Source organism: Pseudorca crassidens, chromosome 21, assembly GCF_039906515.1.
Source record: "Pseudorca crassidens isolate mPseCra1 chromosome 21, mPseCra1.hap1, whole genome shotgun sequence".
Lineage (NCBI taxonomy): Eukaryota > Metazoa > Chordata > Mammalia > Artiodactyla > Delphinidae > Pseudorca > Pseudorca crassidens.
In genome coordinates, this window is record NC_090316.1 from 21,607,319 (window position 1) to 21,634,259 (window position 26,941).

The following is a 26,941-nucleotide window of genomic DNA, read 5'->3' on the forward strand; positions in this document are numbered from 1 at the left end:
AAATCCTGTTGGCTTATTCTCTGGCTGAGAGATGAACACTCATCTTAATGTTCACATATGCTCCCAACTTCATAGTGCAGATGCCAAGCTCTTATGTAGGCTCTCTCATCCAGCTCTACCTTTGGGTGGCAATAGTTGGACCTGCAGCTTCTCCAGCTGTGTAAGTATAAAGCCAAAGAATGATATCCCAAATTTCTACTCTTGCACACTCCGTCAATCTCAAGCCTCTCCTCCCTTACTAAGAATTAGAATGCTACTCCCCCAAGGAGAATAATACATATAGTCACCCCTGTTAAGGCCTGAAACCATAAAATTCCTAGGAGAAATATAAGCAGTAACATCAGTCTTAGCAATGTTTTTGTGATTCTGACTCCAAAGCTAAGGGAAACAAAAATAAACAATGAGAGTACATCTAACTAAAAAGCTTCTGCACAGTGAAGGAAGCTATCTCAAAATGAAAAGGCAGCCTACTGAATGGAAGAAGATATTTGCAAATCATATATCTGATAAGCAGTTAATATCCAAAATATATAAAGAACTCGTACAAACAACTCAACAACAAGAAAACAATGTGTGTAAAAACTGGGCAGAGGAGCTGAATAGACATTTTTCCAAAGAAGACATACAGATGGCCAACAGGTACATGAAAAGATGCTCCACATCACTAATCCTCAGGGAAATGCAAATGAAAACCACAAGATCACCTCACACCTGTTAGAATGGTTATTATCGAAAAGACAAGAAATAGAAAATGTTGTAGAGAATGTGGAGAAAAGGGAAGCCTTGGGCACTGTTGGTGGGAATGTAAATTGGTGCAGCCACTATGGAAAACATTATGGAGTTTCCTCAAGAAATTAAGAATGGAACTATCATACGATCCAGTTATTCCACTTTTGGGTATTTATCCGAAGAACATGAAAACATTAATTAAAAAACATATGTGCCCCTCTATTTTCATTGCTGCATTATTTACAATAGCCAAGATACAGAAACAACCTCAGTGTCTATCAATGGATAAGTAGATAAAGAAGATGTGGTATATATGCACAATGAAATACTACTCAGTCATAAAAAATAAAATGAAATCTTGCCACTTGCAACATGGTTGGACCTAGAGGATATTATGCTTAGTGAAATAAGTCAGAGTGAGAAAAACAAATACCTTATTATTTTACTTATGTGTGGAATCCAAAAAATAAAACAAAGGAACAGACACAAAACAGAACAGACTCATAGATACAGAGAAAAAACTGGTAGTTGCCAGAGAGGAGGGGATGGGGGAATGAGTGGGATAGGTAAGGGAGATCAAGAGGTACAAATTTCCAGTTACAAAATAAATGAGTCGTGGGGATTAAATGTACAGCATGAGGAATAATAGTCAATTATATTGTAATATACTGATATGGTGACATGATGACTAGACACATTATGTTGATCATTTTGTAATGTATAGAAATATCTAATCACTGGAGCTGATTCAGTGTTGTAGGTCAATTATACTTCAATCAAAACACCAACAAATGGGCTTCCCTGGTGGCGCAGTGGTTGACAGTCCGCCTGCCGATGCAGGGGACATGGGTTCGTGCCCCGGTCTGGGAAGATCCCACATGCAGCGGAGCGGCTGGGCCCGTGAGCCATGGCCGCTGAGCCTGCGCGTCTGGAGCCTGTGCTCTGCAAAGGGAGAGGCCACAACAGTGAGAGGCCCGCGTAACGCAAAAAAACAAAAAACAAAAAAAAACCCAACAAATAATTATGAGGGTTATTTCTTATTTCTTTTATCTATCGTATTCTTATATTATATTGTAAATCTTTTCATGTCTTACTTTCCCAACTATTTATGAGCTTTTTGAGGGCCCATGTATTATGCTTCCTTGGAGCTCCTGCAGTGCTATGCACATAGTAGGTGCTCAGTATACATTTTTTTTCTTAATGTCCTGTTTTTCTTATGTGTGAATTCGAAGTATGGTACCAATTCCTACTGTGTGATTTTCAAAATATTTTGGACTATTAGAAAAGAAATAATAATTCTTCAGACTATTAAAATACTGATATTAGAATATGGCATCTGCCATATTGGCTTCAGTCTGTTATGTGAACTTTCCCATGCTCATTAGACACTTGAATTTAGTTTATGTGGATGAGATTAAACAGATTAACCACTTGTATGGGAATCTACCTACTGAAAAATCCCCTTTGGCCCAAACTCAATGTACAAGACTTTATGAGTAATAGAGATGGACAGGAAGATGATGAAACATCACTGAGTCACTGCAAGTAATTTAATTATAAATGGAGTTTTTATTAGTAGTGTTAATGTGTGCTACCTCAGCTAACCTGACAATAAAGGTTTCACAAGCTACAATGACATCTGGAACCAAATCACATGTAGGAATTATGCAGCAGCAATAAAATCACTTAATTAGCATTGCAAATAGTGTTCTAGCATTTATGAGATGTCTGAAAATTTGCATACAGATACATAATTACATAATTTGCAGCTGTTGTGTTTGTTTCATAAGACCTTGCCACTTTATTAGCAGAATATGTAAATCAGGAATTAATTCTCTTTATCTTTTTCATTCTCAGCCTTCTAAAGATGTGAGGTAAATCATGGTGATTCAGTGCAACTCTTTTACATGGACTTCATTACCTTGTCTTGGTTTTAGAACAAAAACATATCCCATGACTTATTTATCAAGAGAGTATTTTGAATGATTTGTAAATACCATTTGTTAATGAATGAATATCGTTTATTAGCTAACTCTACCTTTCCATATTTGTCTTTGAAGTCCTTTACTTGCTCTGTCACTCTAGAAATATGGCCTATTGATGTCATGCTAGTTTAAAGAGGTTAATTATATATTTGCTCTTATCTGTATCTTTCAGATAGTAGTAACTCTCTCATATTTTAAATTAATGCAGTCCACTGAAATGGAAGAATCTAATAAAAATGGAATAGCATCTAGTAAGTGTTTTAGATACAGAAAGCTGAGCAGATCTCGCAGTTAAACACAGAATAGAAAAGAGGTGCACTCAATTTATTGTCAATCTTTCTGAAGGAAAGCCTAGTTGAACTAATTTAATAAATTGTGTTAGTACATTTTCATGTAGTAGAATCATAAATTTTTATACTTCAGATCTAGAAGTTTTAAGAAAAAAGAGTCCCACCATGGCTTTGCGATTTATTATAAACTAATCAGATTAAAAAATATGCAGTTGAGTGTGCTGTGCTGGCTTGAGATGGTCTAAGCTTAGGTGTAGTAAGTACAAGATACCTCAGAGAAGTCGAAGGTATCCTTTGATAAGCAGGGGACTTCTGTCTTACATCCTGGGTATTGCAGCAAAAATTATTTCAGGACATCAGATTAGATGTAGAAATAAATAGTAGTCTTTGAGGAAAACTGCTTGGATAGGATGAGATTTCAAGATGTAGACTCCATTATTCATTCATCCATTTATCTGTTTATTTAACATTTATTGAAATAGGTGTTAAGGAAGAGAAGTCTTAAGCTAGGTTATAAAACTGGGGGCTAAGGATAAGGAAGACTAATGTGTTAAGTCTGACCATAAATGTCACAAGTGATTCTTGGTCACTGTCAAATATGTTTTCTAAATGCCCATCTTTATGGAGTGCTGGGCTGGCTATAGTTCAATTTAAATAAAATAAAATTCCTAGCTTTATAGGAATTTTAATCAAAGGTAAAACCCATGTGCAAAAAATAGATTGTTAAATTAAATATAAATATATGAAACTCTGATTATATATATATTTTGTGGCTTATGGGGGTGTTCATATTTAAACAGAGTTAAGGGAAGAAAAATCCCCATATCCTTGGATATTAGGTTTCTTAAAGTTCCTTGTACACTTAACCTTGTAGTAAAGGTAATTATATGGTAAGTTCCAAGAACTCCCTGTGTTCTAGATAGAGTCTCTATGCTCGTGATGGTACTACTCAGGCCAGCTTCTACCCATCAGCTCTACATGGGATGGAGATTGGTACCATAGTGCTCGAGTCTTGTTAACTGTGGGAGAGAAATTACATAGTAACATGAAAAGATGAAATATTGTCTACAAATAAATTTTGTATAAACAGGGATCTCATAAATGGAAAGTGTTTTTTTGGGTTTTGTTTTTTTTTTTTTTGGTGGTTCCTTTTATTCTCTCTGTACAGGATATTTTTATTCTTTTACAGATTCTTTAGCCACGATAGTGAACACCTGGTTGTTTAAAACTACCTGTGTGAGAAATATATAATTTGGTTGATAACGGAGTAAATAAAATAGAAAGGGTTCTGCCTTAGGCTTGCCTTAAGTTTTTGATCACTAGAATCTTTAGTAACCCTCAAACTCAGTAACATCTATCGGAAGAAAGATCTAATTTCGGTCACTTGATCTGGTAGCACAGTCTACATTCTGAAGATGGTTCACTGGTTCTAGCAGCATTGTTATGAAAGTACTTTCATAGTGACTCTTCTTTGAAGAGGAAAAGGTGACCACACATAATAATGATGAAACTTCTCCATAAGTGTATGTGCTTGTGTGATTAGCTCTTCTCCTTTCTTTCTGAATTTAGCTTGAGATAATTTTTAGACTTTCACAAATGTTGTAGAATTGCACACAAAACTAGTCACAAAAAATCATCAGTTCTTTTTCTCAAGTGTTGAACCTTGAAATTTTTCATAGAACTGGCTGTGACAGTTTCAAGGCTGTTGCATCCAAGGCAGGTCAGCATGCTTTTCTCATCTGCCCTCTTTCTAGATTCTCATGGGAAATGAAATATGGGTTATCTCAGTTTCTCCCCCATTCCCATTGTGCTAGAAAAGCTGAATGATTATGACAAGTAGGTCTGATACACAGGCAAGAGGCTGAAATAAGGAGGCAGCTCAGAATCTTTCTTGGCCAGAGGCTCCTGGGTCTGCCTTGGCACCATCTATTCCAGAGGCTGAAGACTTGCCCTCTAGTGCCTTTATGTGTGCATGGGTCACATCTTTCTCTGCACTTGTTTGAACTAGGTTAAATGATTTATCTGGTCTGTAGCTTTAAAGATGTTTATGAACTTACAAACTACTGTTCTTTCTTCTTAAATATCAGAAATGGTAATAAAGATAATAAACGTTTTTCTAATAGGAAGGTGAAAAAAATAACTGTTTAAAGGATACTTTGGCAATTTTCAGCTTAAGCAATAAAAATGAATTAAAATTATGCATTAAATTATAAAAATTATTATAATGTTAATTAACAATTTCCACTTTAGCCTTAATCAAATGACTAAGTGGTTATTTCCTGAATACAACAATGTTCCCTAGAAAGAGGTGGAAAGTATTTATTTTATGCCAGTGCAGTTACTAAATTCTTTCTTTTCACCTATTACAGAGGAAACTGTTCTTGAATTTTATGGCTTCTATTAAGTTACTCACTGAAAAAATCAGGTCCAAAACTTATAAAGTTGGGTTTACCCCAAGGAAACAAATATATTATTAATTCATTTGATTTTGTAATAGCAAAATAGCATATCAATAAGCTCTCATAGTATGATCTTCATAATATTTCAGAGATATCTTATTTTTATGTTTACTCTCTGACACTTTCATTGGAAGTAGTAAAAAGAACCTATAGCTTATGAAAAAATAAAGTTTTTAAAACTTATCATGGCACTAAGAAATAACCAGTTTCCATGTTAAGATGGGTATTATAGAGAAGAAAAAAGTGTATCAGAGTTCTATCCAAAAACCAGAAGTCACTTCAGGTTTTTTAAACAGGATGGTATTTAATTCAGGGAATTAAATGCTTTCAGACTTTATGAAGTGCTGGCAAAGTGAAGGTGAGGGCAATCTATATGAACTCTTAGATGCACTGTAAGCTTTTAGAGAATCAAGGGGTCACAGACCCAGGAAAGAAATGCCAACAATCATATTTTTCTCCAACATTTAGGAAGGTGATTTTCAGGAGCACACTTGGAAGCCATCAGAAAAACCTCATATTTGCCACATGCCTACATATTTGCCTGCCATGTCCAAAGACAAGTTCAAATGGCCTCTCCCTCTCTTCTCCATTCCAAATCCTCACAAGGGCTTCTCATAGGCAAGTCTGCTAGCTGGGGATGCAGGGGATGCTGGGAGGCTGCTGAGGGGTAGGACAGGGCTGTGTGGCCACAAGATAAGTACTCTAGAATCTTCTAATAAAGTTGAGTATCTCTCAGTTTGAGGGATTTGGCATTGCTTACAGAAGGAAATGGCATAATTAAAGAAAGCAGTAACATTAACCCTGCATGGTACTACATTCCTGGTGTAATTTAGTCAGAGAATGGGAAAGCCCACCCACCATTTTTGTAATGATAGTTCTCATTATCTGCATTTCTCATTATCCAGGGAACACAGTGTTCTGTACAACTGCTTTTCCCTGCATCTTCCCCACTCTGATTCACCTCCCCACCACATTTATTGCACTTATTACACAGGGGTGAACTTTCTGTTCTGTTTCCTAATCATTTCTTCCTTCCTTTCTCTCACTTCTACCTGCTGTTTTTCCTGTTTGTATCACTTCTCACCATGGGAATTGGCTTAACAGCATAGCTGTGGTTAAGATATTTATATCCAGAAAAGACCGGTGAAATCTTATTTCGTCCATTACTGGACTGATGGTTATTTTAATTGAGCAATTGATGAGTTTAGCATCTTCCCCTCTTAATTGCAGCTTGCTCCTATCTTAGCCAAATTTGGGGAAGAGCAAAGGCTAAGGGGGGATATGACATCTTCTTGTTTATCCTATATGTTTTCAATTTACACTGTTGAAGCACCCACCACATCTGTCTTATAGTTCTTTGTCTTTTAGCTCCTCTACTTTTACAGTCTTCACCCATGCTCTGTAAGCACCACTCACTCTTAGGCTTATACTCTGGACTTTGCTGTCACCCAGAATGGCTTAATATCTGAAATGTGTCCTGACATTTTTTTCCCACTGCCTATATTCCCCCTTCTTACTGACTTGTTCTCTGATCTCATCTGTACCTTCAGTTTCCTCACCCCTCCTTGTCTTCTAATGTATTATTTACTTCCCTCTTGACTCTTCACAAATACTGTTTCACCTGTGTCTTGGATTATCTCAACTTAAATTTCACCATATAAAATTAATTCCTAAAGAAGAAACAACTAGAACCCGATGGATTATAATTTTTTATATCTTGGAATCCCTAATGACTAGTCTAGTACTCATACTTAGGAAAAACTCAATTTGTTAAATGAATAAATGAACCTAACTCCTTGTTTTCTCTACTTTTATTCCTGGAATGCTGGGAAAAACATCATATGTCTCTACTTACTGACTGAATATAAATTTATAATTTCTGTCTTCAACTGGGCCCTTAATTTGTAATTAGGCTTTTTTTCTTGTTCCTAGTTGGATAGTGTCTCTGCCTAGTTTTCCTAGAAACTAGCGATTGAGGCACGTATTAGGGGCTATGCTTCAGTATGAGTGCAGCTCAAGGAATGCAAAAGTGAGGGGAAAGGTGAGTCAGGCTGGGAAGGATGGACTAAAAATACAAGGGACTTGTTACGGAGCTGGTCGCAGCCATCTCACACAGAATATCATCCGAGAATCCACGAGAGGGTACTGCCCCTGCAAACAGTCCATCCAAAGAGTAGAAAGCACCAGAACTTACCTGCTAGTAACTGTCTTCCGTTGGTCAAATTTCACCCCATGGAGCATCCTCTCCCTCACGATGCTGGGTTCCAGGTAGACGGATGTTGAGAGCGTCCTGTGGCATCTCGCACTTTAGCGTCAACCAAACACCCTGACAAGGGAGAGAAGAGGTGCATGGCATAGGTATCAGGTGGGTGCCATCACGTGTAGTTCATGGTTGATGTGAGGCGTGTGGTGCAGCCACCACAGGGGGCGCCTGCATCTTGTGTTGGCAGCAGCAACAGGCTCTAGAATCAAGGCACCAGCACAATCTCTTGCCAGGGCTTCTCTGGACAGAATACAAGCCAAATGCATATGCCTGGGCTCGCACATAAATTAGTCACTTTTCTTCTCCGTGGACGTTTTCACAAGTTATTACTTTTATCAGGTAAGAGAGAAGTATAGTGCATGGTATGAGTGGCACATTCATAATGGTTTGATATTGAGATTTTTTATTATTTTCAAGGACAGAATATCTTATATTTATATTTTACATTGTACTTTTATGTGAATGTGAGCAAAACTCAATGAGTAGGTTTGGGTAGTGTTGTAACATTAATTTTAATAATGACAAAGAGACTCAGAAAAGCTGAAAGTCTTGTCCAAGGTCACAGAGCTACAGTATTTTGGTAAAAAGCACTTTGAACTGGGAATCAAAAGACTTGAATTTTAATTCTAGCTCCATATCTTACTTTTATCTTATCATCATTTTTTAACCATGGATCACCAATATCCAGACCAACCTGGAGAAATGGTCTCAGCAATCCTCTGATCTTGCAGTGGGCTCATATTAAACATCTCACTAACATTTTATGGAAGTCTGTATTTCTGCACAGATAAGATTAGGAGAGAAAGGGAATGAGAACTATGTGGATTACTTGGTTTATGACCTCTGTGCATTAGAATTAAGGGCAAGCCAGTTTTCTCTATTTATTTTGAAAATGTCTTTTGGTTGGAATTAAAGAGAAATCTGGTTCCCACTAAAACAAAACATAAAGAGAAAAGTTCATTTTCTCTCTCATTTTCTTTCTTTTGACAGTGAATAATATTGGTTTTTATGTTGTAATATTTCATAGTATTAAAGTTATTATTTTATAAACATAAATCATAGTGATCGCTTTGAGGTTGAAATGTGTAAATTAAGGTTAAGGATCAGGGTTTTTTCCTGCCAACAATATGGTCTTACATCAAATTTCACAACTAAATAGGCTTTCAGAAAATAACAACGAACTGTAATCAAAGGTAACAGAATCCACTAAACCTAGTCCGCCATCACAAACAATTCTGGTCTTAATGCTGTACAAGTAAAAAGAAATAAATGAATGGAACATCATGAAAATGTTGGCGTCTTTCTGCCACCAGGAAATGATGTAGTTTTATGTCTTAAAAAGGTATAGCTTACTTCTTCCTGGTGCAAATAGTCATTTAATAGCAGAGTTATCTCTGCATGTCCAAAGTGGATTGAATTAGTCCTCATTGCTCAAGTTGGATATTGTAAACCATCCATCCTGTTTGTCCTTTGGCTTCCTCACCATTTCTCTGCATTTACATCAGTATTATAGCGTAACTGGTGGTGACCTTCCACACTCAATTATATATATTAGTTATTTTACACATTTCTTAATAATAATTTTCCAGAATACTTTTATTTCCTAGTCAAAAAATGAAGTAGCACAAAATAGCTCAGGCTACTTGCCAGCATCAAATATTGGTGTAAATTAAACTGTGTCGTTGGAAGCTAATCCAATATTTTTTTCTTGATCAAGAAAAGATAATTAGCACATCTACAAAAAGCAAGTCATTTTTATTATCTGTGAAGACTTTGCCACAATGAATACATCATTACCTGTACAAATAAGAAAGTAGAATGCTACAGTTCATATTCTGAGCTGCTATGAGTGGGGAAGAAAAACAATTCAACCTTATCTTTTTCTTTATAATTAGTGTTGCTGAAACAACTCTAAAGGCAGAACCAAAGCTGATAAAAATGTAGACTGGTAACAAGTCAGGAAGAGTTTATTATAAAACAGAACTGTAATTATTTAAGGAATATACTAACTAGGAAGACCAGTGCTTTGAAAGTGTAGAACGTTGAGCAACAGAAACCTACTGATTCTTTAATAAGAAGAAAGAGAAGGAATATAAAGCAAGGAATTGGGCTCTTTTAGAAAAACTGAGCTGCCAGGGAAGGAATATATTAGCGGCTTGACAATGAAATATGCAAAACGTACCTTTAAATTGCTGATAAAGTTCATAAGGCCAAGCTCCATAAAGAGGAGGAATCAGGACCTTTGGGATATAATCTTTGATCTTGTGCTGTTGTTTATATTCATAAAGAATCTTGGTTTTGTCATATGTAAAATTATTATAAAGTCCATGGCATTCTCTAATTTGCCAGTGGGCTATGCTCCAGGACTGTTTGGATCCTAAAGCCTAATTAGAAGGAATTGTATAGAATTTCTCTGGTTGTGTTCTGACTTGGGGGGCCAGGAACACAGAAGCACCCCTTCCTAGGTATCCAATGACCCCCATGGCCAGGAACAGGAGCAGCTCAAGTGTTCCCCAGGTGAGTAGAGATGGAGACCCCTACCAGGTAGGGATTGAAGATCATGGGCAGATAGGATTTTCCTCTAATTAAAAACTCTCAGGGCTATTTCTCAGTCTTGTGTCAGCTCCCTGTTTTCATCCCACGCCTCCATTTTTTCTAATAAAATAGACATGGAACTAGTTTGCCTGCTCTTCTTTCTACCACTGCTACTGCAGCTTCCAGCAATGCACTCTTTACTCCTTGACCCACTGGAGGAAAGGATGCAGTGAGTCACCTGTCCTTCTGTTTCTGAAGAAGCCTAAGGCTCTTTTGAGATTTTATAGCATTTATTCTTTGAATGGACTTTTTTTTTTTTTTTGGCGGTACGCGGGCCTCTCACTGTTGCGGCCTCTCCCGTTGTGGAGCACAGGCTCCGGACGCGCAGGCTCTGTGGCTATGGCTCACGGGCCCAGCCGCTCCGCGGCATGTGGGATCTTCCTGGACCGGGGCACAAACCCGTGTCCCCTGCATCAGCAGACGGACTCTCAACCACTGCGCCACCAGGGAAGCCCTCATATTATCTTTTAAGACCTCATTCACAGGTCACCTTGTCAAGTCCTTGAGACACCCAAGTATTTTGTTTGGTGATAGGGATTTCTTCTACATTTTAAAAGAATAATCACTAGGTATCGCTCATATTTGTTGCAAGATAATTTATTTTAAAATATCTTAGGATTTTATATCTCTCCCGTGTGTGTGTGTGTGTGTGTGTGTGTGTGTGTGTGTGTGTTAAATTCATTCCATATTCTAGTGATTGTTAGTTTGTATTTGAAGGACTTTAGTAAGAATTTCACACTCTAGAGGTGTCGATGGCAAGTAGTTCAAGTATTGTCTAACTCCACAGCAGAGAGTTTGTTAATTAGCATAGAGAGTACTAGAAATAGGGTTTTTTTTCCTTGTTGAAATTAACAGTTCCCAAGATAAATAGTTAGCTAGAAAAAAATGTATGGACTTTGCTGCCACTGTGTAAATGAAGTACTGGAATCTGGCAAATACACCAGGGTCATACCTTTAGTGTTGAGTCCGAGTTTTCAGTGCCCATTTGGTCTTTTCACCCCAGTCCTGCCAGGACTGTTCTGTCTAATCTAACTCAAAGGTTAGCGGATCTTGCCATTAGAATGTAACTGTGTTCCTCTTAGAGAAACCTTTCACATCAAGTGCTTGTCAGAGTGGTTAGGACAGATTGCAGGGCATCACTGAGTATTTTTTTTAAGTGCATGACTATTTTGAAGCACCTTTGCTTTTATTATTTATTTGTTTATTTATTTATTTTTTGCAGAATGCTTAGAAATGATTTATCAGTGAAAGACTTTTTCTAAATACTTATTCCATCATTCTTTTTATTTCACATCTTTATTGGAATATAATTGCTTTACAATGTTGTGTTAGTTTCTGTTGCATAACAAAGTGAATCAGCTATATGTGTACATATATCCTCACATCCCCTCCCTCTTGCGTCTCCTTCCCACCCTCCCTATCCCTATCCCTAGGTGGTCACAAAGCACCGAGCTGATCTCCCTGTGCTATGTGGCTGCTTCCCACTAGCTAGCTATTTTACATTTGGTAGTGTATATATGTCAATGCCACTCTCTCGCTTTGTCCCAGCTTACCCTTCCCCCTCCCCGTGTCCTCAAGTCCATTCTCTATGTCTACATCTTTATTCCTGCCCTGCAACTAGTTTCATCAGTACCATTTTTTTTTTTTTAGATTTCATATATATATGTTAGCATACGGTATTTGTTTTTCTCTTTCTGACTTAATTCACTCTGTATGACAGACTCTAAGCACCTTTGCTTTTAAATGTTTGAATTTGCATCAGGATTGGTCTGCAACTTGCCTTTAATGTAATTTTTTACCTGGTTAAAAAAATAGTTCCTACCTGCCTCCTATTGCTGGAGAAAACAGATATTTTCAAAAGATAGGGCTTCCCTGGTGACGCAATGGTTGAGAGTCCGCCTGCCGATGCAGGGGACACAGGTTCGTGCCCCAGTCCGGGAAGATCCCACATGCCGCGGAGCGGCTGGGCCCGTGAGCCATGGCTGCTGAGCCTGCACGTCCGGAGCCTGTGCTCTGCAACGGGAGAGGCCACAATAGTGAGAAGCCCGCGTACGGCCAAAAAAAAAAAAAAAAAAAAAAAAAGATGTATAACCCCATAGATGTTAGTGAACAAATTTGCTAGGGTCAGTCTGAAGCGGTATTATAGTGAGTCAATTAAGTGTTGAGGTCAGGTCTTACCACTAGGCTTGTGAGCAGTTTGGATGTACCCATGGCGCCTGCCATATTTGTGAGCTGGCTCAGCAAATGCTTGTTGAGTGAATTAACACAGACATACCACAGAGGTATTTTGGGTTCAGTTCCAGACCACCACAATAAAGCAAATATCTCACAATGAAGCAAGTCACAGGAATTTTTTGGTTTCCCAGTGCATTTAAAAGTTATGTTTACACTATACTGTAGTCTATTAAGTGTGCAATAGCATTATGTCTAAAAAATAATGTACATACCTTAATTTAAAACTACTTTATTGCTAAAAATGTGCATCACCTGAACCTTTAGTGAGTTGTGATTTTTTGATGGTGAAGGATTTGAAATATTTCAAGAATTACCAAAATGTGACACAGAGAGACTAAGCAAATGCTCTTGGAAAAATGGCACCAATAGACTTGCTCAACGCAGAGTTGCCACAAACCTTCAATTTGTAAAAAACACAGTGTCTGCGAAGAGCAATAAAATGAAGTGCAATAAAAGGAGGTATGCCTGTAGATGAATTATTGGACCTTTAACATTAGAAACAGTGAAAGTCAACATAACTTAAAAGATTGAAAGATAACAGAATTGGTAGGGTCACAGGGAGAGCAACCAGCAGGGCTGCCTGGGAATCAGGGGTTTCCAGGATATGAGATATTTGTTGCTAAAACTGGGACAGTCCTGGGAAATACAGTGGGTTGTTCACCCTGATATGCCTTTTTTGTTTTTATTTAAATACTTATTCATATTAAAACATTAAAAAATATGCAAGGTAAAATTAAAGTGGCTAATGATTTCTTAGTGTATATAAATTCTATGTAAAAATCTTGGAATTAAATTAAAACAGCAATTTCTGGATGTTACAAAACATTGTTTAATTCAGGTAGCCACAAATGATTTCTCACATTCTCTTATATCCTCTTGAATTGGAAAGATGTTACAGATGGTTCTCATAATAAGACTACTTTTCTTTTGTAAAGATTTTTATAGTTTTAAAGCATTAAAAAAATGCAATTTCACCTTTACAATAAGCCTTTAAGGCAGGTAATGCAGTTAGTACATGGGAGTTACAGTGAGAATTCATCTAAGAATTTGGAAATACATGAAATGCAATTTCTCTGAAAGAGTTAAACTAATTAAGTCTCTAAGGTATAAAGAGACACAGTTTCTCCTAGGCCCAAGGCATCAGCTTCCTGTTAGATTAGCTATTGATAGAAATATATATTAGGAATGCTTTTACTAAAAACAAACAAAAACCAGAACTTCACCTAAAAGTGGCCTAAAATGGCAATAAAGCCATTTAACAATCTGTCACAACAAGATGTTTAGACTGGGGAATTCCCTGGTGGTCCAGTGGTTAAGACTGCATGCTTCCACTGCAGGGGGCATGGGTTCCATCCCTGGTTCAGGAAGATTCCACAAGCCATGTGTCGTGGCCTAAAAAAAAAAGATGTTTAGACTGACACTTCAGGGTTAGGAGTGCCTTGATGATGCTACTAAAACCCAGCTTTCTTCTAGATTTCTATTCTGCTATCTTAAGTGTTGATTTGACTCCTTGTTTCATAACTGAGTTTGTGATGGTGCAGCCCCAGGTCTCAAGTCTTCAATAAAGACAGGAAGAAGGGGAAAGGATGTCCCCTACTTTGCTTGCCCCTGGTATCAAGAATGCAAACATTGCCCTAGAAGAGCCCAGCAGTCTTCACCTTATCTGTATTGACCAGAAGTGCCAAAAAGCCATCCCTAGTTCCAAGAGAGGACTTGGAAGCAGGTATTTAGCTTCTTTACTAGGAGCAGGCTAGAGAGAATGGGTTGGGAATTAGGTATTGTCTTAGCCAGTCAGAAACCTAGGTTTTCTGTGTAATATTGAGCAAGCCTCAGCTTCGTGTGTGAAAAAGATCATTATAATTTTATAGGGGACATCTGGTCTATTGCCTGCCCAGCATCTCTTCTTTTCTTTTTACGGATTAAGCCTTTCTCATTTTCAGTCCCTGTGGGTTGGGAGGAGCTGACCTCCACTCTTGACCAAGAGGAATTCTACATGCCCCTGGCCACAGAGATGGGTTGAGGATGGATACATGTCCCTGGCCTGACCACACCTTGAACTCTTGCTGCAGCTCTCAAGGAAGAGGTGTTTTTTTCCACTTCCAAGATAGGTTTATTAAGTGGAGTGCTTGGTAGCCCGCAGTATTGGTGACCATGCTTGCTACCACACAGGGAGAACCTAACTGAGAATAAACACAGTGGAGAGAAAACAGAGTCAAGAGAGAGAGACAGAGAGATAGAGCAACTATATCCTGGTGCTATTATTTAGCCTCTGAAGGCCACCTCTGCCTGAAATTAGAAACTCCCTTTTTTTTTAGCATAATTACATAAATTTCCATTTATTTGAGCTGGATTTTCTTTCATTTGCAATCCAGTCATCTTAGGGCTATTGTTAAAACTGCTATCTACCACAGCATATAATCATGAATGTAAACTATCTTTATAAGCTCTAAAGTGCCATATAAAAGTGAGGGATCATTTCTCTAAAATAGAACATTCCTCCTGCATAAAACTGTAAATCCTACCCCAGATGCATGTGACCCAGTAGAATCACAGAGTGGTAAATCCTAGCCTCACATACAAATGAGTAATTTCTTCTCTCAGTTTTCCTGAAACACCACATAAGAAAACTCCTATTACAATGGCAAACGACAGGTTTCTGCAGTTGTAAAGTTACAATGACTATTTCCTACTTCACCTGCCCTTTGGCCCTAAGAACTGGCTTCACTTTATGGAGCAGCATAGTTTTCCTTGGCCTTAGTGGGCCACTGGGCAAATATCTTGTATTCTGAGATGGGCAGAAATGCCCAGATCTAATATTTTCAGGCTCCTCATATACAGGATTTTATTCCTTGCCTTGTTTCTCATGGCCAGCTTCTATTCTCAGATCATTCACTGGCCTGTGCTCTTTTGCTTGGGGTACCTGGATTCAGACTCCAGTTATTACCAATGTTTTTCCAGGTTTAATGCTAACCTGGGTTCTGAATACAAACTAGTCTGTATTACCTATTTCTGTCCCTTATCACTCACTGTTCACCATAATTACCATATAGAAATATGAACTAACATGAATTGGAAAACCCAGAGCCAGTTTGTATTATCTCAGTGTTTGTAACCCTCCTAGAAACCCAGGGATCTATGGGGAAGCCTTCTATGTTGTATGTTGAGCATACAAGGATGACCTGGAAAGCTCCAATAGGTTGAAGAAGGTCTGTCTTACAAACAGTTCCTCAGAATCTGTTCTCTGCTGCAACTTCTTGTCAGTAAATCTAGTTACCCACCACTTTATCTATCCGTCTATCTATCTATCTATCCATCTATCTATCCATCTATCTATCTATCTGTCTATCTATCTATCTATTCTCTCTATCTGTCTATCATCTATCTGAACTATCTATAACTATTGTCGTATCTGGATTTGGGAGAGTTATGATTTTAAAATCTTAACCTATAACTCAGAGTTCTTGCTGATGCTTTTGGACATGATGACACTTGATTATATTTTAGGGCAGCATATGGGACGTCATTACGGTTTCTTAGCTTCTTAGGCTGAGATGTTTTTATTTAGTCTCTTCCATCATTATTCACCATTTTAAAAAATTGTTAGAAAACTCCACTTCAAAATTGAAGCTTTCAAGCACCTATTTAACTTAGTATGCTTGAAGAGAACTTTTTAGATCAAAATTCAATCAGGAAATTTATCAAGTGTTTAAAAAATAAGGTACCTAAATTAGTTTTGAAAGGAATGAAATACATTGAGATATTTAGCTGTTGGACTATGTTCTTCTTGATGATTACATATTAGGCTTAAAATTTTTATTTTATTATATTTATATTGTAAAGTAAAACATAAAAGCCCTAGGTCTGGGCACCAAATATTATGCATTTAGCAATTGCTAAAGTAAAGCAATTACGTGATAGGCTCTGGCTCGCCTATGAAAAGAGGAACACATGTTTAAAAGTATCCACAAGTATAATTTACACTCCAGGTAGTAACAATGCTCCAGGAATTTAGAGTAAGTATGTCTATTCTAGGTTCTCGTTACCAGAAATAACTGTTTCTGAAACTGCTTAGATTTCCCAAAATAATATCAGGTAAAAAGTTAAAAAGCCAAAGGAAGATTAAACATTTTACTCACAGAAAGCAATAGAAGAAACCCATCCATTTTCAGATTTGAGTGCATAGAATCCTCAGATTGAATTCAGCAAAGGGAGTCCAGGCATGGTGGTTGGCTTCCAGCATTCCATCTCACTGGGATGCGTGTTTTGACTTGACTTCCAGCATTCTGGTGTTTACCTACTTATTCTTTACTGTCTGGTTCCGAGTTGTGTCCTAAAGACTGGAGCCATGGCTTTCATTGATGTCAAAAAAGGCCTTCTAGAATGTCACAGGGTTAATAAAATCTGATGGGGTATTTCTTATTCGAATGGCTATTTACTCTGGGCATATGGTATTTCTCACAACCTGGAAGAAAATCTTCCTTGAGGAAATGGGTTTGTAGTTAGCAGAGACAATCAGTTAATCTGGTTTTCTAATCCCAACACTTGCATTGGATTTCCATACAACTGCAGAAGTGGATTAAATTGTGAGTGCTCAGACTTTAAACATGGGCTAAGTTTAAGGAAATCATTTTTTTTCCCATGCACTTAATTAATGCCTGTCAAGAGGCTGGCGAAGGGTTTGCTACTGAGCATAAGGAATTATTTAGACATAAATCCATATTTTAATTTCTAACTCATTTACCCATGGATAAAAATATGGAAGCTAAGGCCCTGCCTCAAAGAAATGACAAGCCAAATGATCAACTTTATTACTGTAATTGTCATTAATAAACCAATTTATTTTTTAAGTTTGTGGGAGGGGTTTGATTTATATGTAATTATGATTTTAATAATATTTTTACTGATAAAATTATGTCTTTATTTTCAGAATAATAGCTAACATTTGTGTAATACCTCTTATTGCCAGGAGTTGTTCAAGATATATAGATATAGATACAGATATATGACATACATGAAATATACATACATATCTTAAAAACATATATATGTATATACTTATAGTTATACATATATGTATATGTATATCCCAAACCCTCTGAGGTTTATTATTATATTCATTTTACACATAAGAAAATTGAGCCACAGAAATATGTTGCCCAAGGTTACCCACTAAGTAAGTGGAAAGAAGAGTTGGGATTCAAGCCCAGTCAGTCTATTAACAATCTATAAAATCATAATTAAAATAGCCTTAGTTACTTAATAATAATAGAAAACATTAGAGAACAAATGTATGGACACCAAGGGGGGAAAGCAGTGGGGTGGGGCGGTGGTGGTGGGATGAACTGGGAGATGGGGATTGACATATATACACTAATATGTATAACATAGATAACTAATGAGAACCTGCTGTACAAAAAAATAAATAAAGTTCAAAATTTGGAATAAAAATAATAGAAAACACTTATTAAGGGTCACTGTAATAAACACTACACATCATACTTTTCTTTTATTAATTCATTTAGTCCTCAAAGCAAATCTGTAAGATAGGCTTTATTATTATTCCCATTTTATAGGTAAGGAAACTATGGCATGGAGAAAGTAATTTTCCCAAGGTTGCATAGTTAGCAAGTAGTAATCCAGGATTTGAACCCAGGCAGTCTGGGTGCAGAATCTATGATCTTAACTGACATTATACTGCCTTATTGTTAGTATCAATACTAAAGTAGAATTAGTACCATATTTATCAGAATGGTAGCAATTAAATATATTCATCAACTTTTATGTGCTAGGGTCCCAGTTCAGATTTTAGCAAACTTTAGTCCACTTAGTTATTTTTAGAACTTCCAAAGTAGGTGTTTGGAGCCCATTTTAGAGATGAAGAAGAAGAGATTAGAGAGATTAAATATTCCCAAGGTCTCACAGCTAGTAAAGGAAAAACTGGAACTCAATTCTGTTCTTTCGGATTCTAAGGCCTATATTATTTCTCTCCCACCCCACATTGTCTTTCAAGTTTCTGCTTGTAACATGCTCTATTACAGTGATAGCTGTTGTGGGCTTTGTACAAAAACAATGGATTGGGAATATGAAACACTCAGAAAAATGTAGGTCTACAAAGGAGCAAAACTAAATTAGCATTGCTTTTAAGAAGGGAAATTATAGAGCAGTAAAATTTGACATTAGTGAATGACATCAAGGAAAATTAAAATCAACTAGATAACCAAGTTATAAAAAAAGAAACTAAATAATTAACAATTATAAGTGGAACCACTGATTTTATTTTCATTAAGCTATTTTCAAAGTAGGCATGCATGTATGGTTTTGTATCTCATACAAATTTACATACATTTTTGATACACATTCAAAATTTGTCTTTGATAAATGGCTTCTCCAATTAATTTTCACATTAAATAATATTAACCAGAATCATATCTTGCCAGTTTGAAAGCTAACTAGTAAATTACAGGATTAATTATTTTCTGCTTTTTGATTTAATGGATTTTCTTTACTTAATAACACCCAAAGGACATTCTTTTTTTTTTTTTACATACGTTGTTAGTTGCTCACATGTGTACTTGTGACTCTGCATACATATGAGAAAGGTGGTAATGCCATTTATCTCAAGGGATAACATGATATTTACCAGTGACTTAAATGGACCTCACCACTTCATCAATCATCTTTTATTTTTCCAGCTGCCCCATCATGAAAGGTGCTGAATCATATATTCTCAAATGTTATTGTTTTGAACTTGGAGGTCTTTAAAAAAATAACTAAAGCAATTTGTGATATATAATGAATTGAAAACATATAATTTATGAGAACTTGTAGAAAATGAGATCCAAGTTGGGCATCATTTTTTAAAAATATGCATAGTCTCTAGATAAGGATTCAAAAAATAATGTAGATGGGACCATAGTAACTTTCACTATTTTATTTATTAATTCCCAGAGAGCTTGTATATTGTTTTTTTATTAGAACTTGCTGGTCTTTAGACTCCCAGGGTCAGAAGTGGTTAAATCCTCAGGGGGTTTTGTATATATTCTCAGGAATAAAGTATAATTGGCTTATGGGGATTCATAAATATAATCACTTTCAATATGTGGCCTTATATTTATTAATTATTGCCTTTATTTGAAAACATTCAATAAGCTTATATGAGTTACTTTAAATTTAATATGTTTACCTTTTATTTTTTTTTAAGATTTTTTTTTTTTGATGTGGACCATTTTTAAAGTCTTTATTGAATTTGTTACAATATTGCTTCTGTTTTATGTTTTTGGTTTTTGGCCACAAGGCATGTTGGGATCCTAGCTCCCCGACCAGGGATAGAACCCACACCCCGTGCATTGGAAGGTGAAGTCTTAACCACTGGACTGCCAGGGGAGTCCCTGTTTACCTTTTAAATATTTACTTGTTATGTCTATGAATAAATCATTAACTTTTTATTATTACTACTACTTTTGTTGCTGTCATTACTAACCCTTATCCGCCTAGTGTCTTTTATTTTTTTTACAATGACTTTTTTTCTTACTCCTCTTTTTCTTTTTTTCCAATTGAAATATAGTTGATTAACAATGTTGTATTAGTTTTAGGTATACAGCAAAGTGATTCAGTTATAATACATTTTTTTTCAGATTCTTTCCCTTTATAGGTTATTACAAAATATTGAGTATAGTTCCCTGTGCTATACAGTAGGTCCTTGTTGTTTATCTATTTTATATATAGTAGTGTGTATATGTTAATCCCAAACTGCTAATTAATCCCTCCCCACCTTTTCCCTTTGGTAAGTATAATTTTGTTTTCCCCACCCACTGTCTTGAAGGAAATAATAGACCATCCTGAGTACCTTATTTTGCAGTTTGAGCGCTTCTTAGGATGACATTTTCTAAAAGGAATTTCTCCTTTGAAGTCATTTAGTAACGTGATCATTACCATTTAAAAAATAATGATCAGGGCTTCCCTGGTGGCGCAGTGGTTGCGAGTCCGCCTGCCGATGCAGGGGACGCGGGTTCGTGCCCCAGTCTGGGAAGATCCCATATGCCGCGGAGCGCCTGGGCCCGTGAGCCATGGCCGCTGAGCCTGCGCGTCCAGAGCCTGTGCTCCGTAGCGGTAGAGGCCACAACGGTGAGAGGCCCGCGTACCGCCCAAAAAATAATAATAATAATGATCAAATGTACCTGGATAACAGAATGATTGTCATAGTCAAGTAACTGTCAAAACAAAACTTTATTTCCAAATTGCAAAGCATAGTAATCTTGGTTTGGAAAATATTTATGCTGTCCTTATATTTTCATGTTTATGCAAGAAAAAATGCAAGACAGAAAGGAGAACATTTCTCCCTGCAAGCAAAGATTTTATGAGATGACACAACACCCTAAGAAAATTAGATAACAAAGATGCATGGGGAAGCATGCAACTTGATGGCTGGCATGCACCATGGTTTAGTATATTTTACATGAATCAAAACTTTAGCTCTGTGATCCGGTAATAGTTAAGATTTTAGCCTGTTAATAGCTTGAGTTTCAATGACCACCATCCATTGTACTGCTTCTAAGAAGTAGTTTGACAACTCGAAGAGCACAACTTTGATTCTAAGACTTACCAGAAAATGTATGCTCTCTGAAGCATGTGCAGTGCTATAATGTCTGCTGTTATTTCTTCACACGCTGACTTTCAGGATAATTATATTTATATCTCAATGACACAGTGTTGATTATCCAGTCTGTGGATTATCTAGGCATTGCATCAGACTTGGTGCCCTTATTTTGTCTCTTTCACTTTATAGATCCTACGTTGGAAAGCACTGAGGTAGAGAGGCTCAGCAGAGATTGAAAAAGTTACTTTTTTTTGCAATAATTTGCAGTATTTTAAGATTATATATCAAAGGTTTAATTAGGTAGGAATAAAACATTATAATATGTTCTAGTTCTCAATTGCAAACCACCCCAAAACTTTGTGTACCAAAACTACAACAGTCATTTATAGTATTCATGGATTTGCAGTATGGGCAGGGCTGGTAGAGACAGTTTGTCTTTGTTCCAAGTATCATCTGTTGGAACATATTGACTGGGCACTGGGGTATTCATTTCCAGTATGGCACTCACATAGCTGGCAACTTTGGGCTGGCTGGTAGCTGGAAAGTCAGTTAGGGCTATGGGCTGGGGTCTCTATTTCTCTTCACATGTTTTGCCACAGGCCACTTGGACTTTCTCTTATTGCATGGTGGTTCTGAGAGTGAGTTTTCGCAGAAGTAGAAAGTGGAAGCTGTCTGGGTCATCATCAATTGTACACTATTCTGTTAATCAAGCATCGACCCACTTCTTGATAAGAGGTAGATAGGAGGTGTGTCAGAGAACTTAGAACTATGTTTCAATACTGCTATATAAACCAAACTAAAAAAAAAAAAAAACTAGTTTCAGATATCCAATTTATTCATATATCTGATGTCCCTAATTAATTATTAATTATTTCAAGATAACCATACCTGGTATTTTTAAAGTGTAATAAATAATTAGAAACAAAGCAGGTATCTTAGAGTACTGTTAAACATCTGGCATATCATATATATTTTAGTTGCCATATATCAAAAAAGCCCTATGGAAACTACAGTAGGTTAGGAAAGGCCAACAAAAATAATATAAGAAACAGAGTCATACTGTATAATGTAAACTTTAAGGAAAAAAACCTTCGAAATTGTTTTCAGTTTTGACATAATAATAATAATATCCAAAACTAATTGTTTGGTCCGTCTCACTTCTAAGAGCTTGTATGTGTGAACTTGTTTAATCCTTTTGACCACCCTGTGGAGCAGGTACTACTATAATTTCCATTTTACAGAATTAGTCACAAAGCCCCAGTGGGTAAATGACTGTCCATCCTGGTAAATGGCAGAACTGCAATTTGACCTTATCTCTTGGTTCCAGAGACTCCCTCTTAACCAGTGTACCACACAGTTCCCCTGGGCTGAGCTCTCCAATTCTTCCTTCTTCTTTTTCAGTTTTTTGTTGGCATGACTAGTGGGCTAGACAGGGAGAAAAAAGCGGTGAACACTTTCTGAATTGCTGGTTCCTAGTAAAGGTCATTGTACACATGGTAGAAACTTAATAATTTCTGCTAAATATGTGGCAGATAGAGCAGGATAGCACAAAGCATTTTGAGGAATCCAAAAGTGGGAAAATTAGTGGAGGAAGCCTAAACGGGCTTCTGGAAATACGCTTAACCTCTGAGCAGTGAGGTACTTGATGAGACTGGACCAGAGAGAGGGGTTGTGCTGTTGCTATTATGAGCACATCAGGGACCCTGGCAGGGGACAACATTATACAGGTTTTCCCCCGCTATCCGAAAGTAGAGCGTTCCTATGAAAACTTTCTTAAGCAGAAATGTGGTAAAGCAAAGAAGCAACTGCCTTAGGACACATCTTGCTAAGGAATGCGCAAAATAAATCGAGATAAAGCACCAATGCTCACAGACACTTCAAATGGCAGCTTGATGCTAAGATGCTGAGTGTAGTTTCTGGGGAAGGAGCTTGGCAGTGCCACTTTAGATACTGGAGTGCCCACTGCCTCTGAAACAACTTGCTGAAAAGCAAATGCTAAACAGTCTTTCCCTTTTCACAATTTTTTTTTGTAAAAGTGAAAATTCTCTTCAGATTTCTTTCGGTTAGTGAAAATAGGTACTAATGTAGGTCTTTCATAAAAGCAAAGTGGCATAGAGCAAACTTTTGAAAAGCAGGAGATAACTGCATACACCAGGAATTGAAAATTGTACTGAGAAAAGAGTGGGGCACTGATGGAAGTAACTTCTCATTGCTGCACCAAACCTAGATGAGAGCTTTCAGTACAGACACTAAAATTCTTGCTATGATTTTTTTCCTGTTTCGGTTTCCTCACTATTCCCTGAAGGCTACCAAATATTCAAACGATAATGAAAATGCAAAGTAGATTTAAACTTCCCCTTCTTCTGGAAGCTGCATCTGAATGAAATAAACAGGGGTCCATACTGATCTCTGACTAATGAGCCCTCAATTCCTCTTTGACATAAGCTAAGTCCAGAGAAGCAAAGAGCGCTTACCTACATGTACATTGGCAGTTGTCCATCTAGCATCCCTTACTACGTTCTCCTCCCTAAAATAGCTCTAATTTTGTTAAGTAATCCTCCTCTCTCCCACCACATACCTCATGTCTTTTCTCTGGAAGGTCACCCCATCCTCGATTCCAAACATGGATCCTAAAAAACTATTTAAAAAGATCATAAAGATGTTGGATCCCAGCTTTTCTTCTACAAAGGTGAATGTCACATACACATATATAGTTCCTTAAAAGAAATCACAGGGCTGGTGGTGAGAGAACTCAAATAAAGAATCCGTGAACAAGGATGCCTCTGGATAAAAGGCCTGTGATAAGCAATAAAGCCATGTAAATCTACGTAAGTATAGCAAATACAACTAGTGTGATTTCCTCCATAAATTCCACATTTGGCCTTCAGAGGCAGGATAATGAACTTTGTTTTTTGTTTTGTTTTGTTTTTTTGCGGTATGCGGGCCTTTCACTGTTGTGGCTTCTCCCGTTGTGGAACACAGGCTCCGGACGCGGAGGCTCAGCGGCCATGGCGGCTCAGCGGCCATGGCTCACGGGCGTAGCCGCTCCGCGGCATGTGGGATCTTCCCAGACCGGGGCACGAACCCACGTCCCCTGCATCGGCAGGCGGACTCTCAACCACTGTGCCACCAGGGAAGCCCAGGATAATGAACTTTGGAATCAGACTATTTGAATTTGGATCCTAGTTCTGTAGCTCTTTACTATTAGGAGACCTTAAGACAATTATAATTTCTCTGAGAATTGATTTCCTAATTTGTAAAATAGGGCTAATATTACCTAACTCATAGACTTGTAATGAAAATTAAATAATACATAAAAACATTTAGTATAATGACTAGTATATAAAGAGTGCTCAATAAATACCATCTCTAATAATAGTTATGTTTAAGTTAATAGACATTAAATGAAAATACTTGTTTAATTTATATCAGAGACAAGAACATGTATGTTGCCCAGATTACTACTGAAGAAGAGGAGTAGACATATACTCTACTTGGGTCTAATTTTGTAAAAGAGAAATTACATCTATGTTATATATTCATTCATTCAATAACTAATTATTGAGCACCAAATTTGGGCCTGGTACAGACTTAGCACTAAGGATATAGAAATGAATGAAAGAGTAAAAAGAAAGAAAGAAAGAAAGAAAGAAAGTTTTGCCCCTTATAATATGTCATAAAGTAATAAATGCTATGGTGATAAATACAGCAAGGAAGGGCAATAGGGAATGTTGGTGGGATGGATGTTGCAGTTTAAATACAGCAGGCAGGGAAGGCTTGATTTGAGAAGGTGGTATTTGTTGAAAGGTCTGAAGGAAGTGAGAGAGTGATGCGTGTGTAATACCTGAAAGAAAAGCATTCCAAACTGAGGTAACAGTAAGTGCTAGGTACCTGAGACGGGAGTGCCCAGAGGCCAAGAGGGCTGAACAGACTGAGCAAGGGGAAAATTAATTTAGAGAAGTAAGGGCATCCAAAATTATAGACCCTTTTTAGTTATTGTAATGACTTTGTGTTTTATCTAGCACAAAATAGAACCCACTGGACGGTTTTAGGCAGGGTAGAAGCATGCTTTAATATAAATTTTAACCAAGAAAGAAATGACATAATTTAGGTTCTAAATTAGAACTGCCAATTAAAATATGACCTGCCATTTGTTTTATGTCATGTGCAAATTTCAGAGAATTTTAAAATGTGAAAAATGGTATATCTTAGAGATGGAATGCAGTATTCAGGAGGTAGACTTGTTGATGAATGGGATGAGCAGGAAAACAAAATAGAGAAGTCAATGACAGCTACAAGATGACTTGGATTTTGCTTGAGCAACAGAAAAGATGGAATCACTTTTAATTTAGATGGAAACATTTGAGAAGGATCTTTGGGAGGTTATTACGATTAGACCTGGATCCAAGGGCTAAGCCCCAAGGACCTCCAAAGTTTGGAGATAACAACTGGGGCAGATCAGCAAAGGAGGCTGAGAAGTGGCCATTGAATTAGAGGGAAAACCAGGAGCATGTTGTGAACTGGAGGTCAAGGGAATACCTACCCTCCTTCAGAATAAGGGGAGGTGACTCAAGTTTTAGAGGTGTACTGGCTCGTTTAGTCCAATCACATGAGATTCAAATATCAGTGTTTACAGGGAGAAGGGAAGGAGAAAGATTCAGAAGCAACAATGAGGTTAAGGAAGACACATTTTTCAGTTCCAAGAAGGTTGCCTAGGAAGCAGTGTCTTCAGAGCAAAAAGTAAAGGAAGTTACTTCTATAACATATTAAGGATATAGAGAATGAATGAGAGACTGAATGAGTTTCTGGAGTCACAAATTTAAAGAGATGGGAAAGTATAAGTTAAGAATAAGTTAAGGGTATAAATTCCAGGCAGAGAGAGAAGATGTCCAGAAACAGATTAGCGGCTGGGGTACTAGAAGAAAAATAGGAAGGGCTGGGTTTCTTGTCTGTCTGAAATAAATAGGGGTACAGGGCACAATGAGAATTAGTCATGATGGAGCCGAGGCATGCAGTGGTAATGAGATCTTGCCAGGAGTTTGCACAGCTCTGAGTGTCCCATTTCACTTCTACTAATAAAGACCTGGAGGTCAGTGGAAGGATGGTCAATTTACTTTTGACTTGGTTACTCTTCGGCCCCTCTCCGTGGAAGTTGGCAGAAGGATGGTCTTATTCTAAGCATGTTCATATCTTCTTGACCCTGTGACTAGATAACTTATAAACATCATGGTGATGGTGGGGAGGGAACACTGGAGAGAATACACAAAGCATTCACAGAGATTCTCTGAGTAGTAAAATCATAGATGGTGTTTTCTTCTTAGACTTGTCTCTGTGAAAAGGAATCATGTTTATAAATCAACATGAAATGATTATGGTTGACATAAGTAAAATAAACATATTATAGAAGGTATGGATGGAGGGTTGAAAATTCTCCCCCCCCCCATTTTTTAAACCTAATTCTGGATTTCTTAATTGTTAGCTTCTGAAGGGCAAAGTAATTTTCTTTTCAGTTTTGTGTCTCAACCCCTAGCATAAAATAAACACCCAATAAACACTTTGTCAATGAATGAGGTGGGATGGATACCTTGAAGTGTGAGAAACCTTCAAACAGAAAAAGCAGTTTAGGGCTAAGTTAAAAAGATGTATTATTTTTGCATAGTCTAGTTCAGTTATGGAGCTCATTACTCAGGATAAAATATTAATTTATGTAGGAAGGCTATGATAACAGATATCATACCCATATGGAAGGTTGGGAGTGATTGAGGGTGTATCTCCAAACTTTTAAGAAA

General features: G+C 37.2%; 1 long non-coding RNA gene across 1 annotated transcript in view; it reads right to left on the bottom strand.

Moving 5' to 3' along the window:
* Positions 1-22,461: 22,461 nt before the first annotated feature.
* LOC137215882 (uncharacterized) overlaps positions 22,462-26,941 on the bottom strand; it is a 35,164-nt gene continuing 30,684 nt past the window's right edge. The window contains exons 2-3 of the long non-coding RNA XR_010939470.1: positions 23,731-23,782; positions 22,462-22,577 (exon numbers count right to left, since the gene is read on the bottom strand). This is a non-coding gene — a long non-coding RNA (uncharacterized lncRNA). The remainder of the gene's footprint in view (positions 22,578-23,730; positions 23,783-26,941) is intronic.